Consider the following 16,626-nt stretch of genomic DNA (forward strand, 5'->3'; position numbering starts at 1 on the left):
GGCCCAGTAGTTAAGGGACTGTTGATTACCGCGCAAGTCTAGGGGTAGCATACCGGCCTCCTCTTCAAGCAATGCACCCGGTGTGCAATCAGGGCCCTCAGAGCTATCCTAAGCGCCTTATGTTGAATGGCATCAACCATTTTTAGGGCTTTTGGCTTTGAACATGCATAGATCTGGGCTCCATTATCTAGCTTTGGATGTATAAGGGACTTATAGAGAGCTAAGAGGCTATTTTTATCTGATCCGAACCCTGTGCTTCTTAACATTCTATTAAGTTTATCTAGGTACATACCTAGAAATTTTACCACTTTTTCAATAATAATTTTGGTGCTGTCTAAATTTAAGTCCAAAGAGTGCTGAATTTGGTCGCCAAATAGTACTCCTACTGTTTTGGTTGGTGAAATTTTGAATCCCCATTCAATTGACCATTTCCGTATGGAGTCTCAGCCTGCTTGAGCCCTCTTTTGCAGGCGTGACATGTTAGACCCCTTTAACCAAGTGCCTGAATCATCGGCAAAATTGGAGATAACAATTCCTGAGTCTTTAACGGCATCAGGTAGGCCGTTTATGATGAGGGAAAACAGAGTCGGGGATATTACGGACCCCTGCGGGTGCCGCGGTCGGTTATGGCTACCTCTGATAACTCTCCATCGACCCTGACCCGGATTTTGCGACCCTCTAGGAAAGCTCAGAGGTAGTGAAAACAGTATCGAATTATTCCATAGTCAGCTAGCTTTTTTAATATGCCAAAGGTCCATGTGAAATCAAAGGCGGCCTGAAGGTCCAAACAAATTGCCAGTACTGATTGCCCTTGATTTTTTGCAGAAAGAATATCATGTTGTAGACTAGCTAGCTGATCTAGAGTGGAACGCCCCTTTCTAAAGCCAGACTTGAATGGGTTTAGTATTTTTTAGATTCCAATAAGTGTTGTAATCTATTTATTTTTGACCATTATTTCTAGTAATAACTGCGTGAGATGTTACACTTATTGGACGATATGAGTTTGGATCGTTTTTTGTCCTTACCGGGTTTAGGCATAGGAATCACTGTGACTTGCTTCCACTCGGGTGGTACCGTGCCTGTCCTATACACCTGATTGAATAGGTTAAGCCATATTTTAAGAGTTATGGTTTGCATATTTTTAAACATAAAATATGCATTGTGTCAGGTGCGTTGCAGTATTGCTCCTGGTGTTATTGGCACTTAATAATTCTGTTAAGGTATAGGGTAACTTGAGAGGCGTGCTGTTGTCCCCAGGCTCGTTTAAAATGTTATGGTGCTCCGTCTCAAATCGTTTTTGAAAATTCAAAATTCAAGGGGAAGGTTTGAGTCACTGGAGACAGATTGGAAATGTTGCACCAAAAAATTGAGCCTTTTCCCTTTGGGTAATGGCAATTTCGCCTTAATATTTAAATAGCGGCATAGGAGTAATTGATTTTCCTTTAATTCCGTGATTCTTTTGCCAAACATCTCTAGTGTTATTCTTGTTAATAATTGCTGATTCACATAATTCTTTGAACATTTTGAGAGTTTGCATCCAAAATAACCCGCTTTGTCTGGTTTTCAAGGGGACCTATAATTAAGTAGATAATGCTCAGCGGGGTTCTTTTTAAGAGTTTTTAAGGCTTTTTTCCGGTCCTGTACCGCTTTGGAGCACGCCTCATTCCACCACGGGACATTACTTCTGGCCTTAGCCTTGCCGGAGGATGCCGGTACACTACATTCCGCTATGGACATACTGTTATTTGTTAAAGAATTGCAGAACTTATTGGAGTCCTGGGAGTGAACATCTGCAACGGAGAGATATGAACAGAGGTCCCTGAACTGAGCCCAGTTAGCTTTTCTTATAGAAATTTTTACTCTCCTGAGTATTGGGCATCAGTTCCCTGTGCAATATAGTTGAACAGGGTAACCTGTTGTGGGAAGTGGTCAGATCCTATTGTATCATTAACGGCAGACGCACTGGCTATCCTGGCATTAACAGCAGTAAGGTCAGTGTGAGAGTTTAACCCAGTGGGGTTAAATCTGGTTGTAGAACCGTCATTGATCAGTAAAAGGTCTTGCTCGTCCAACCATTCTATAACCGCCCGACCGTCTGCATCTGCATTGTTGGGACCCCAAGCAGGGTGATGTGCATTAAAGTCCCCTGTGAATATTACATCATAGGGTCCTTTAATGGTCCTTAATTCCTACAAGAAGCCGTTCGAAGTTTCAAGATCACATCATCTTGAGTAAATATTGACCTAAATAAGGGGCCGGTTCTTATCAATAACCAATTTTATTGCCAATGCCTCAATAACAGTGCTACCATCCTGTTTTAACTGGTTGTTTACTCCCAGGTATTCGTAATTAATTGTGTTTTTTTACATAAATGGCAAGACCCCCAGCAATAGTGTGGTTTAAGATAACAATTTTTTTATGTTCGCAATAAAACCAAGGAATTTGCTTAATGTTATTGTTAGAAAATCTAGTCTCCTGGAGACATAAAATGTGGATATGAGGGTTATTGTCTAAAAATGTTTTGATTCTGTATGTTTGTTGGTGGTAAGACAACCAACATTAAAAGAGATGATTTGGCGATCATAGTCCATATTGGAAGGAGATTATCTTGCGATTAATTTGGTTTTATCTGTGATGTGGAGATTTAGTTGTTAATTTGTGGCCGAGACAAGCCCCTTTGAGTTTCGCGGGAGTCCTGGCCGGGAGGTTTTCTTTTTGGCTGAGGAGGGGGGGGGGGCGCTGGCCGGTGGGGGGCATCCTGTGTCTGCTAATTTTGGAGGATCCCCAGTTCCAGAATGGGTTTCATTTATAGGGTGTTTGTCTGAAGGATTGACCTTTTTTTTAAAGATTCTCTGCAATTCTTAAACCGAGAATCTATTCTAGTGTAGATGTAGGAGATAACCCGACACGCAGTGGGCCTATTATGGCCCTTTATTATCTCAGCTATCAGATCCGTCAGCTCGCTGAAATGTATGTTTCTATATGTGTGACCTGTTGCTGGTGGATACTTAATTTTAATAAATGATTCTGCAAACGAGTTACGTCTGCTGGAGTTAAAGGCAAGGGAGCTCATAAGAGATGTCTGGGTGTCGACCATTCTGGAACGGTTAGGGGGGACACTAACTCGGGGCTCCTCCTCTATTTCACAGACACAAGAGATTGTAAGATTCTCCAATATACTGGAGTGCACCGACACCAGAGAGTCGTGCCCCCCCCCCCGTTACACTAAACATGGAGTTATCTGACAGTGTCGCGCCACTGCAGGTGGTCTCGCTACCACCATTAGACAGCGGAGAGACGGGGGGGACCCTCTGGTAGCCACAGGAGGGCGTCTCTGGTTAGGTGAATCCCCCTGTATAGGTGATACAGGGGTGGTGGTGCGTATTTCTGGTGTATGATTGTCTACCGGTTCCACTGGGCAGACCTTTGGGGGCGTTTTCTTATTTTGGGGTTGAGGGGGGGGGTACTCTTACTCACTTACCCCTCAACTATTGGACATGTCCTCCCGGTGTATGGCGTGATACTACCGGATGAGGCATGTTTTGGAGGTGACTTGAACCGGTTATGGTGGATGTGTTTCGGGCGCCCACGCTGTGGCTCACAGTGTCAGGTGCGAGTAGCCTGCTCTCCGTCTCGGACCAGGTGACCCCATAATAACTGGCATCAGTAGCTATCGGAACAGCTCTCTTATAGGAGGGGCACCCCTGGTAGGATGCAGAGTGCTGGCTGCCACAGTTAGCGGACCAACGTGTTTTGTCGCAACACCTTCGTTGGCAATATGAACCGGCGCCGCGGCAACATGAAGTAACATTTGGACATTTACCCCTTGTGGCTGTATGTCCAAAGCCCTGGCAATTAAAGCTATGATCAGGTTAGACCGGGCAGGGACGAATGTCAAGGGCAATGCTAGTGTCCTTTACAAATATTTTATTGGGGACTGGTACAGAAGTGAAAAAATATATTTTGACCAGTCTCGGAAAGCCAGGTGGGGCGGGGCGATATGGTTCAATCCTTTCCAGATTGGTAATTAGGAGGTCAAAGTTGAGTATCGCAGGGCCGAAAGTAAGACATATTTTAAGTTCAGTCAAGGCCTGGCTTTCCGGGATCCCTGCTATGAAACCGTGAACTGACCTCATGTTCGACGGAGATAAGGCCCGGACCGCGACTTTGCCAAGTTTGAAAGTCCCCCTTGAGAGAAGGGTGGCAAGCGCTTGAGTGGATTTGAGCTGCAGGAGCACGCAGCCAGACGCCAAAGGCACAGTCTGCTCAACAAGTCCGGGAAGTTCCCTTGCCAAACACGAGGCCAGTTTGAAAATAGAGAAAAGAGACATAATGGGGCCTACACTTCCGACTGACTGAAGGAGGTACTTAAAGGGCATGGTATTATGGGTCAGATGGTGCATATCCAACCCTGAAAGTGCCTCCCCCAGTAAAGGGGTCAGGATTTTACTCTGCCCCTTAGAGGTTTGGTTTTGGGTTGAAGACATAGTTCAAGAAAAAATTGGATAAGGATTGAAAAAGAGAAAGATGCATTGCTGCGGTTGTTATGATCCTGAACCTTATGTGAAACAAGTTAAGAATAAATATCACAGATAGTTTGAGCATCACAGTAAGAACAGTAAACAGCAAAATTAAGCACCTTACCGGTAAACAACCCAATATATACATATATAATGAGGAATAATTAAGTAATTTGGTAATTTTAATTGTTAAATTGAGAAATAGCCAAAGAAAAATTCCGAATACCAAATGACGTCCGAAATACTACAAGTTTTGAGATTTACGAAAATAGTAAAAAGATAAAATAACGGACGGGCAAGGTGTCTGGAGCAGTAGATGGATGTATATGTGTCGTCTATTCTCTATGGTCCCTCTAGTATATTCTTTAATGTAGGTGACAGAAGCTTAAACATTTCTTTGTTTACAAATTGCTCTGCGGTAATGGCGACCGGAAAAACGAAGAAATGAATGTCTCTGACATGTTCCTTTAATTTCTATATAAAAATTATTATTCGAAGGCACTTTCTGGTCTGGTCGGTTCTAAAAATATTCGACTTGTAACAGCGAGTAACAGCGCAATCAAGCCGACAAAAAATGATTGATCATGTGTGAAGTTAGTCGCAGTTTGAGAAACACTGCACATTTTTATCCTTTGAGATGCAGATTTAAGCTACACAGTTTTAATGATAATTAAATAATTATCAGCAAGCGGTGATTATGATAAAATGATTGGTATGAAAGAAAGCGTAGCAGATAATACATCGAAATCTCGAAACTGAATTCCTTCTTGTCATTTGCGCTGCATCATGGTAACACGGAAAAAATAGTCTTACAGATTGATAAACAATCTAGTGAAAAACCCACTTACGGGGAGATAGCTAGATCAGGGAAGCTTGTTTCCCATATCGGGTAACGGAAGTAGTTGCCGCTCTTTGACAACGCTCACTTGCAAAAGACCAACGGTTTTCATATATTGTTTAATCTTTTAAAACAAGTCCACGCATCACTTTATAAACAAGAAACGGATATATACGCTAATAGAATACCCCAAATGACACTCATTTTATGAAATAAAAGTTAGCTAAAAACGACACTGAGAGAGACTGAAAAATATTTGTTTGCCAGATGTACAAACTACTTATAGCAATTGAGAATAGTTGATAAATGTGTGTCACCTTTTGAATATATCTTACTGCAAATACAACCGAAATTCTTCTCACAACACTTCATTAAGACTTCAACAGTTGACATATATTTAATTGAATGACTACAGGCTTCCTGAAAAGTCCCAAAAAAGTGCCTGTCAACCGGACAGGCTGATGGAAAAGTTAGCCTGTCCAGACAAAAATTCACCTGACCGAACAGCGTGAGTTTATAACTGAAGAATTAATATATATATCATCATATTTATTGCAATGTGAAGCCTGTGTATAAGTACACTCGATAAAGTAAAAACAAAACACTTGCGTGTTCAAGTGATTACAGTGTATGATGGAAAACAGCTTTAAATTCTAGGCAGACTCAAAACAAAATAACATTTACACGATTGGTGTTGCCATTGAAGAACTTTAGCAACGACATACGTTTTTCATTTGAAGTTTTTTTTTACAACCATTGTATTAAATTGGATAGATGGTAATATGTCGGAACATTGAAATTGACGTTTTGGAAATAACAACATTTCAAAGGGAGAGCACCTTTAAGAATTAGTGACGCGTTAGTGTTCTTAATGACAAAAAGGCTTGAAATTCACGAAAAGAGTGATTCTAATGTGGCGTTTTCGTTCTTTTGGCAAGTATTAGACTTTTCAGTATTTAGTCATAATTTATTTTGGCCTGTCACAATGACCGGCGATATTAGAAACTTCGCCGGACCGTAAAGAATTTTGCCGGACAAGACCGGCGGTCCGGCCTTTTCAGGAAGCCTGGACTACCGGAATTACGTGGCGTAACGGTTAAATGTAGAATGATTTATTATCAAAATCGTTGAGCTTTGAGATCCTTTTAAGAAGTAAACACAAATCTAACCCTGAATTTCGACCACACCGAAATAAACCATGCCTAAGGCGTACATGCACATGGCAGTCACTAAAAAAATTGTACGCTCCGTGACATTTTACAAGTATCTTGCCGCAACGAATTATTCGGCAGTGATCAATGGAACAATGTTAACAGGGTCATAGATAGTCGTTAGTGAAACATATTATTAAATTATTAAATGTTAATTGTTCTTAATTTGACTAATGAACTTACACAACAATTTTCATATATTTTAAACATCCTCTTTATTCAAACAGCTTTGCTTTTATCACTTAGACAAAAAGTGAAACTATCGGCTCGTGTATGTATCAGTATCCATTGAAATCAGAGGTATAATAATAAAGATTGTTTAATATTTCCATCGATAATTTGGAAAATACTTGTTATTCTCACATAGCGTTTAAAATACTCAACAACTATCATGAAGGACGAACGTTTTATCCTTACGGTTCTAGGTTGGAATATTTTAAGTTCAATTGTCTATGCAAAATACATGGCTAAAACTTGCATAAGACAAGGTTATTGGCGGTGTATGGTTGTTTTATAGTAACATGACGTAGGCTATAGAGGTTATTTGTATGCAGTCATTATGATACAGCATGTATTCTACTTAATGTATACAAAGGCAAAACACACATTTGTGCTCCTACTGACACTTGTAAGGAAAAAAAACACACCTTAACTGATCTTTTCATGACGATCATGTGCTTGTATTGTGTAAATGAGCGCCCTGAACATTCCATATTTGATATCCTTATTCTGATAACAAAAGTATGTATATATGAGTAGGGTGTTTGCAACGTGTCAACCCCGTTGTCAACAATTTACAATGACCATTTTAATGAAAAAGAAACAACGTGCAGACTATGCAGCATGTCCTAATTTGATGAATCGACAAATAGTATTACCTTCCCATTTAAGTTATGAATACAGGACTTACGCTCGAAATTTTTATTCATTTTGGAGGGCATGTATGTTGTTTCATTACAATTTCTTATAAATAACGAAGTTGACACGTTAAAGTCGGCACAGGCTGTATGATATTCTTGAAAAGATTACGTACTTTTTTGAAAGTGCAACACGTTCGGCCGTTGATTTGGTTGGGCGCTTTTTCAGCACGTAAAAGTGGTGAAATTGATAGGTAGCAAGTTTTAATGTTCCTTCTTCCCTCTCAACCACCACCATATCTCCAAAAATAAGACAGGTATGAAATGTATACGAATACGCATCGCAATTTTAATTTTAATTTTATTACTTTTATTTACTTCAAATGTTCTATGATCTGATAAGAGCTTAAGCTGTGAACAAATTTCAACTCTAATTGTGGCAAGTATCAAATAATTCAGATTCGGAGATCTTATTTATTTTGTAGTGTTTAATTTAATATATTAGTATACTTTCATCTTTTGTATGACATCATGGGGTTTGACGCGGTCCAAATGGAGATTATCGACTAAAATCAACTTTTGAAATTATTCGAATACAGTTTTTGTGCCAATAACAGACCTTGTTACCTAAAGTAGTTTCGTTTGCTAAAAGATTATATAAGGGAACAATGGTCGCATGCAATATCAAACTAATATTGTTTTGCAACCCAAACAATATACATGTCATTAACAGTTTTAAAAGACAAACCGGTATTCCTGTTATATCATTCATGTTTTGACTATTGTTTGTTTCACTCAAAAAGGAAGAAAATTAAACGTTGAAGCTGTACAAATATTTGATGGATATACACGAATGATAATGTCTGTTTAATCACTTGTTCAATACTGTTAATTTGGTTGCCATCCAGAAGTGTTTTTGTTTCCAATATTATTGTTCTGCAGAATATCTTTTCAAGACGTTCAGTTTGATGTGAATAAAGATCAACGCTCATACTGTTTTGAACTATTTTAAAGACATGGCCTTTATATAATGAAAAGTATATCCGTGTGCTCTTGATGATAAAACATCACACAACGCAGATGTAATACCATGTATATACGAATTATAAAGTCACATATTAAATTGAATGACTATTGGAATCATATGACATGACATTCAGAAGTTGAATGACGATTTTGTTTTCAACATCGTTAACATATGAAAGCATGAAACGATACTTTAATATTCGTTAACATCGGACACTTATATTTAGTTTTAAATACGTGGAAATAATGGAATACATCGTCTATATATAATGTGTGATTTAGTAATACCGAAGACGAACTGCATAATTTACACAATGAAAACGATACCACGAAATTTCTTGTTGTTTTTGTTTCCTTAAATTTTAATTTTGCATTTATGTGTTCACTCCAGCGTTTGTTTCAAACTTGAGATGTAAAATATGCAATTTATCGGAATTCGTGCTTTCCAAATATAACATTTTTTGAAATTTTATTTCAGTATAATATTCACAAAACCGAAACGCGAAAGAAATTTCTACAGGCGTTTATCTTACTTAAAATACAATAACACGCAATTAAAGTAATATCGTTGTGGTAGCATTTTAAGGGGCCTTTTCACGTTTTAGCAAAATTGACAAAATTGAGAAAACTTGTCTCGGATTCGCACATTTTCGTTCTAGATATGATATTTGTAAGGCAACAGTTATACTGAATATCAACCATTCTCTAAAATAGCCATTATATGCATATTTTGACGATTTAAAAACCTGAACATTATAAAGCGTTGCAACGCGAATCGATTGAATAATTTTGAGAGCTCTGTTGTTGTCGTTATAGTTTGTGAAACTATGATGATTGCTTATATAAAGTATAAAATACATCTTGTATTGTATGAGAAAGGATGGCCGAGTGGTCTACGTGGTATTTATTTTACTCCAAGACTCCAGGTGTCAGTGGTCGAGCCCTGCTGAGGGTTACTTTTTTTCTTTTTCTTAAAATTTGATTCTTGATATTTTACTGGAGCTTTTAAGATCCTTGCAAATCTTTACGAGTCATCTGATATGAATGATATAATGACGAACATGAGATCCAGTGATACAACTTTTGATTATATATGATGCTATCAAATATTCTGTAAAGCACCGGCGTCTTTAATTGCCTGAGCAACAGCCTGTGCAATGCAATAAAATATATAGGATGATAATTGTGGTCTTTATCGTCTCGGTTTTCATCAAACTTACTCGTTCAAGCGGATGTAAAATAGTCAGGTCAATTTATGAAAAAATACCACTCAAACCCTAAAAAATTGCAACAAGAGGTATTTATTTTAACGGATACTGGTAGGGTAGAATGTCCTTTATACAATATCAACAGTTTACCAAAATCGGACCACTGAAAAATTGTTTTGTTTTTTCAAGATGGCGACCAAGATGGCCGCCAAAACCTATAAATGATGATAACTTTGGGAGTATCCACTCAAATTTCATTATTTAGGTGTCTATACTTAGGTTTTGGGGGGCAAATGACACATTAAGATACTAAAAATTATGTTGTATTAACTTGTGTTAACTTTGTTTTCCCTTATTGAACCTCATGCGTCATAAACAACCAAATATTTAAAACAGGCCCTCAGTATACAAACATATCGGACCTGCGTGTGCTTAACACTGCCTCATACTTGTTTGCTTTTAGGGTTGCGTCAACAATGCCATTATATTATATCATCAGGCCCTTTCTGTATTAATCAGAGCATTTAACGAGTTATTATTGTCTCTTTTTGTAATAAATGATTAAATAATGAGTGCAAACACATCCCAGTGTTTTTTCACCATTTTGGGAATGGGACCGGGTCCCTTTGGATTTGGAAAATTCGCGGCGTTTTGACTAAAATTGGGAAATAGTGTTGCTGTTTTGTTAACAAATGCTTTAACACTGAGGATATAAATGTGTCCAGTATTATATTTCCTAAGGTTGATCTTAGATGGATGGGAGATGAACAAAATATCGAGATCTTTTTTGTGTGGAAACCTTCCATTGGGAATTTTTGGCTCCCATTTGGGAAAATACTTTTTATACTTTTTTTTCCATTGGGAACGGGTCTGGTTACAGGACCCGATTTTGAATGGAAAAAAAACACTGCACCCAAACAAGATTTTTGTCCAATATGCAAGGAGGAGATTGAGATATCCAAGAATAACACTGTTGCTATTCAGTGGAAGGGAGTAAAGGGAATACATGGTGCTAGTGTGAAGCAGAAGTACGATCATTTTACTGCGGCTGGCACTTAAGTACGTAAAAATATCGTCAGCAGTATACAAATAATAAAAATATTAAAAGTTATGCTGCAAAGCAAAGTTGTAGTTCTGTACAAAAGAGAAACTCAAGACAATGGCATTGATGTTTTGAAAGTCATATTGACTGCATACTCTGTGGTGGTAAGGTTAAATCGGACACATGAAATTTTGGCTGGGTACGTACTGACCAATTTGTTTTTGAGTCCTGTGATTCCAGTTCAGATGTCATATGATTATTATATGGTAAAAACACAATGCGCAATGTTTCGGCAGTTAGTCATGCCCTTATTGAAGTTCGTTCACAGGCTGCCATATCACCACTGCAAGTTGAATTTGCTGTTCAAATCATTCATGTACACCGTTGGGAGGTAATTATCGAATGTAGAAGGTTTTTTTGGAACCTGATATCCTGAGCAGTGATATAGATTTGTTGGAGATGTATGTTTTCCCAGCTGCAGTGTTGACCAAAGTACTTTCATCATTGACAGCAAATGAACTATTCATTGGATGAAGGTCAATACATCTATTACCCCGGCATCGAATTGTCTGTATATGCAAAAACAGGCCGCAGAGCTGAACACTATCAATACGACAAATTCCCAACTTGGAGCACCGGTTGGCAATGCATGCTTGTACGGAGGAAGTATTCGAGGACCTGACGCGATTTTTGAATTATGACAAGAGGGTCGATATTTTGTGAGAAGTCCCCTTCAGATTCAGGTAGGCAACAACAAATTGGCAGGGTATGATGCATGGTTTGCATCAGGAAAGCCAGCACCCTGAGCAGTCGGCAGTCAAATTCTTGCCTAAAATCAATTGTACTCTGGGGATGAGTCGTGCAATATGTCAACATTAGACTCTGTAACCTTTCCATGAAACACAACCTTCCCACAATTTTAACGTTTAACAAACCCTTGCATTGGACGGCTGCTGAAATCATCATTGATGTGTCACAAAGTAGTTGCCTGAAAAGTATTGTTGTGATGTTGGGGTGTTTTCATACACTGATGAACTTACTGGGGCCATAGGATTCCTTATTGAAGGAACCGATCTAAAAACATACTTGAGACTATGGGGAACATGCCAGTGTGCACATTATGACAGGGAAAGCTGTCCAGACAGCTTTGCGGGGCCATTTTCGTGTTGACAAGTGCATTCACAGCCAGATCATATCAGGAAGATCCCGAGGTTCAGATTCTACTTGATCAGGCAGAGAAGTTGTACTCTTCCATTCTAAGGGGCGACACGACGCAGATGCTTCATTCTCTGACATTTAGATCAAACTCGAGACGGCTACAGAAAAGAAGAAACTCGAACTTGCCCGAACCACATAGACAAGCCAATTATTGAAGACTGAAGATTGAAGACATATTGTCGTATAAATTGAGTCCCCATCCTCCTGCCCCGTTTGATGTCAAGAACATACTTCGTAAAGCAGAAGAGCCTCAGATCATTCAGGCAACGAGAGATCAAGCTGTAAAAGTATCCAGTGAGGCCGTGATCAACTGTATTCTTAAATCAGATTGTGCTTGATGGTGGCTCCTTACTACATAGTTAACCATGGAAGAAGGGCAACACAAACAATGCAATAGCCGAGTCTTATGCAGAATTCACGGACAAGCAACAGTGGTGTTCGATGATTGCAAAGATGACCCTTCTATCAAAGATATTACACACCAGAGACGAGGACAAAAACGTGAACAAGAGTTTGAGTTTCGGCAAAAGGCAGAATTTTCATGCAAAAATAAGGACTTTTTTCTTGTGACAAAAACAAAGCAAGCATAATTGCTCTGATCAGCACAGCTCTGCCTAAAAGGGGATGTAATGTCCTTGTGTCCAGGGGATTCAGACGTTGATATTGTTAAAGTAACAGTGGAATGATCCCGTCCATAGCCCCACAACGTTAATCGGCAAGGATTCAGATTGTGTATCAGGTGATAGTGGACAGCTGATTGTAATAAATTGGATTTTAATGATATATCAACCATAGGTTGAAGTAACGTACCCTGGATAGTATATAGGCCCAGGAGCCCAATATAATCAAATACATTTATAAAAGCATGCTTCATTAGAGAAAAATTGACAAAGAGCAATGTAAAAAATTCCCACCCTCTGATATTGGAATCCTAACAATGTCATTAACTAAAATTTATCATAGACCCGTCATCGCGGGCCGCAAAAATTTCAAAAATAGCTTTAATCCAAAGCATCCCTTGGTCCTCTTATGGGCAATTGGATAACCTTTCAAAAGAAATCTGTCCAGCCGTTTACTCACAGTCGGCCGATAATCAAGCAATAGTTCGAGCCCGTTTGTCCTTAAGAGTAAATACGGGACCGACTTTCAAACAATATTTTTTAGTTTTCTCCCCTAAATCTATAACTCGCTTCTTATTCCTTTTTCACAACGAGGCATGTCACATAATGCTCCTGGGCCCATATACGTTACTTCCACCTGTGATAACAACTGCTCAGTGATATCAAAGATTAATTCAAAGTTTTATTTGTGTTTAAAATAAAAAGCATCACCTTTGAGTCAAACGTTATGAACTTGTGAACCTTATTATTGTGCAAGCAAACCCTGTAAAATTTCAGGCAATGTCCCTTGGGAAGAAAACTAATAACTTATATCATATTTTCCAATTTAATGATGTGAACATAAAACGTGAAGATGATGTTGTTCTTTTTGGCGTTACATTATATTTTTATCTTAGTTTTAACTCTCACATAAGTAACATCTGTAGAAAGGCATCAAGGCAACTAAATGTAATGAAGCAAATTGGTCACAATTTAAATAAGCTTTGTAAAATCACAATGTATCAATCTTTTATTTTATCAAACTTTTATTATCCCACTTACCTGGCACTTTACAATTGAAACAAATACATCAAAGAAAATGGAAACAAATCAAGAAAGAGCACAAAGATTTTACTTCAGATTATGATGGTCTTCTCACAAGGTCTGGTCTTCCATCCCTTAAAATAAGGCGCTTAAGAATATTTTTTTTTAATTATAATAAGGATGGTCCCTCTTACATGATTTTGTTGAAATTTAAGAACATTCTTATAATTTTAGGTATTCAAATACAGTTAGGCTACCTAAGCCAAGAACAATAAGGTATGGTATAAACTCTTTCAATACACAGTTGCAAAACTCTGGAATAATTTACCAACTCATTTCAGACAAATTTCATCCTTGAACTCCTTTAAATAAATGCTTGGCTTCTGGAATGGATCAGTTTGCTCTTGTCTATTTTGCGTAAATAAATATATATATTTTAAATTTTACATTTTGTAGCCTGTGGCACTGAATGGGTTTTAATCGAATCCCACGTCCTTGTGTCTGCTATTCTCTCCACTTAGATATGTTCCTTGCATGATCTCCACTCTTTGCCTTAGTTTTGTAAACATAAAGTGCTTATGCTCCCTGTTTTGCTACCTTATGTTTACCCTTATGTTTTGCTTCTCATGTGTTAAACATATTTAATATAATATTAATTTGAGCCGTGTATTGTTAAAAAAGTCATAGAGTTGTTAGATTTAATGTTTTATCTGTGCTCTTAAAATTTTACAACATCGTTTAAGCTGTGATTTTTCTTAATGATATTGTATAGCTTTTGAACTGTATGTTTTATGTTATTGTTTTTAGCTGCTATCTGATGTTTTAGCTTGCTTTATATATGTTCCTATATGTATTGTGGTGTCTTGTCATGTTAAATATGCATTCGGTTCCTTTGTTTTTCTTTTTTTACTGCTTTTAATTTTAAAGTAACATTACTATTCAAAATCAACGACAAATTCGTACAATTATTCGTAAAATAAACTTAACCAATTAAAAATCAGTGTTCCTTATGGCATTTCCCGAAATTTCAACGTCAGATGTGGTCTGGTAAAATAGATAATTGTAGATACAAAATGCTCGTTTTTCTTATTGTTTTTCATATCTATTCATACGACACATGAACACTCACATGGTGTTCGTGTGTCGTATGAATAGATATATTCGCGGGAATTAATTGTGGCCACAAATAAATAAAAACGAGCATTTTGTATGTACAAAAATCTATGTAATCATACCACATCTAGCGTTGAAATTTTGGCTATTGCTATAAGGAACACTGATTGTTAAGGTGTTAACTTTATTTTACAAAATACTTAACGAAATGTTCGTTAATTTTGAGCGTTATAGAGACTTTAATGTTTAACCTTTTATGTTTGTATGCGTTGTACATTATTTATTTATTCGTAACTAAGCTCTGTAGTATAAAATGTGTCTGAAATTTTAAGTGTATGTAAACACTACTCTTTTATAGAGAGTTTTAAGTTACCTCTAGTCTTTAAAAGCAATATTTAATTCATACTCATATTCTCTGTTGTTCTAAACTACAGTGTTGTTATAACTATGTTTGATTATAGGTGCTATATATCATGTTTGTTGCCATTCGATGTAATGTGTAAGTCGGCTTTTAAAGCTCTTCAGAGCTTGTGTAATCTTGTTTTGAAATACCCGACTTTATAAATAAATATTACTTGACTTGACTTGTGGCGGTGGGTATTTATGGAGTCCATGTTGGATTTAAGTGTATCATAAACTTACACTATGTCTTATGATCTTAAAGTGTTCTTTGGTCCTTGAAACCTGGATAAACGCACCAAAACAGCAAATTTGAGAGAATAATTACATAGTTATGATCATAAATTAGTTTTTGAGGTCATCTTGAAATAAACAATTTTCCAGAGGTCCGATATCGATAAACTGTTGATATTATACAGTACGTGTTGCCCTACCAAGATCGGTGAAAAAAACTTTTGTAGCCATTATTGGGGGGGGGGGGGTCAAAGTAAAAGTGCATATTGACCTTACTAAAAGTAAATAAATAATGCACAGCGATTTATGAATGTCAAGCAGAACACCAAACAGCAATGTGTAAACGCTTTAAGGTGCAAAACGAAATATGAATCCCCCCACCAATATTTTTGATATACTTTTCAATATAATGCCCAATGCTTTGCATTGACCGTTCCAAGGCGGTGACCCCAGCTTTATTAATATTTTGTGTTTATGTTGGTTTGTATTGTGCTGTATTGTGCTGTTTTGTACTGTTTGGGCAATCGGTCACTTGCCTTAAATAAAGGACCAACTAATTGTTTTTAATGAAAATTCAATACTGCTCCAGCAGCTGGAGTTTCACTTCTTTATATTGTCACATGGCATGTCAAACATTTGACTTGAAATATTTTTTTAAATACTCAAATTTTCTTTAATTTCTGTTAAATGTGGTTTCAATGTAAATCAAACACTCACTGATCGTTTTCATTCGTGTATGTACATTTAGTGCACACCTGTATAAATGTAGGAATGCAAACGGTTATTTTTATTGCTAAACCAATAAGTTTAATCGGTTAATTGAACGGTTTAACTAAAAACTTCATAATGTTTAAAGGGATCTTTTCACGCTTTGGTAAATTGACAAAATTGAAAAAAGTTGTTTCAGATTCGTAAGTTTTCGTTTTAGTTATGATATTTGGAGGAAACAGTAATACTGAACATTAACCATGCTCTAATATAGCCATTATATGCATCTTTTGACGATTTTAAAACCTAAAAATTATAAAGCGTTGCAACGCGAAACGATTGAATAATTTGGAGAGTTCTGTTTTTGTCGTTAAATTTTGTGAAACTACGAAGATTGCTTATATAAGGTATAAAATACGTCAAGAATGTGTACCCGGCGGAATAGCTCAGTAGGCTAAAGCGTTTTTACTTCAGGACTCTGGCAGGACTCCAGGGGTCACTGGTTCGAAACCTGCTCCGGGCAATGTTCTTTTCCTTTTTTAAATTTTTTTCTTGATTTTTTACTGGAGCTTTTACGATCCAATGTTTACATTTATCAATATAAAGCAT

Source organism: Dreissena polymorpha, chromosome 8 (assembly GCF_020536995.1).
Source record: "Dreissena polymorpha isolate Duluth1 chromosome 8, UMN_Dpol_1.0, whole genome shotgun sequence".
Classification (NCBI taxonomy): domain Eukaryota; kingdom Metazoa; phylum Mollusca; class Bivalvia; order Myida; family Dreissenidae; genus Dreissena; species Dreissena polymorpha.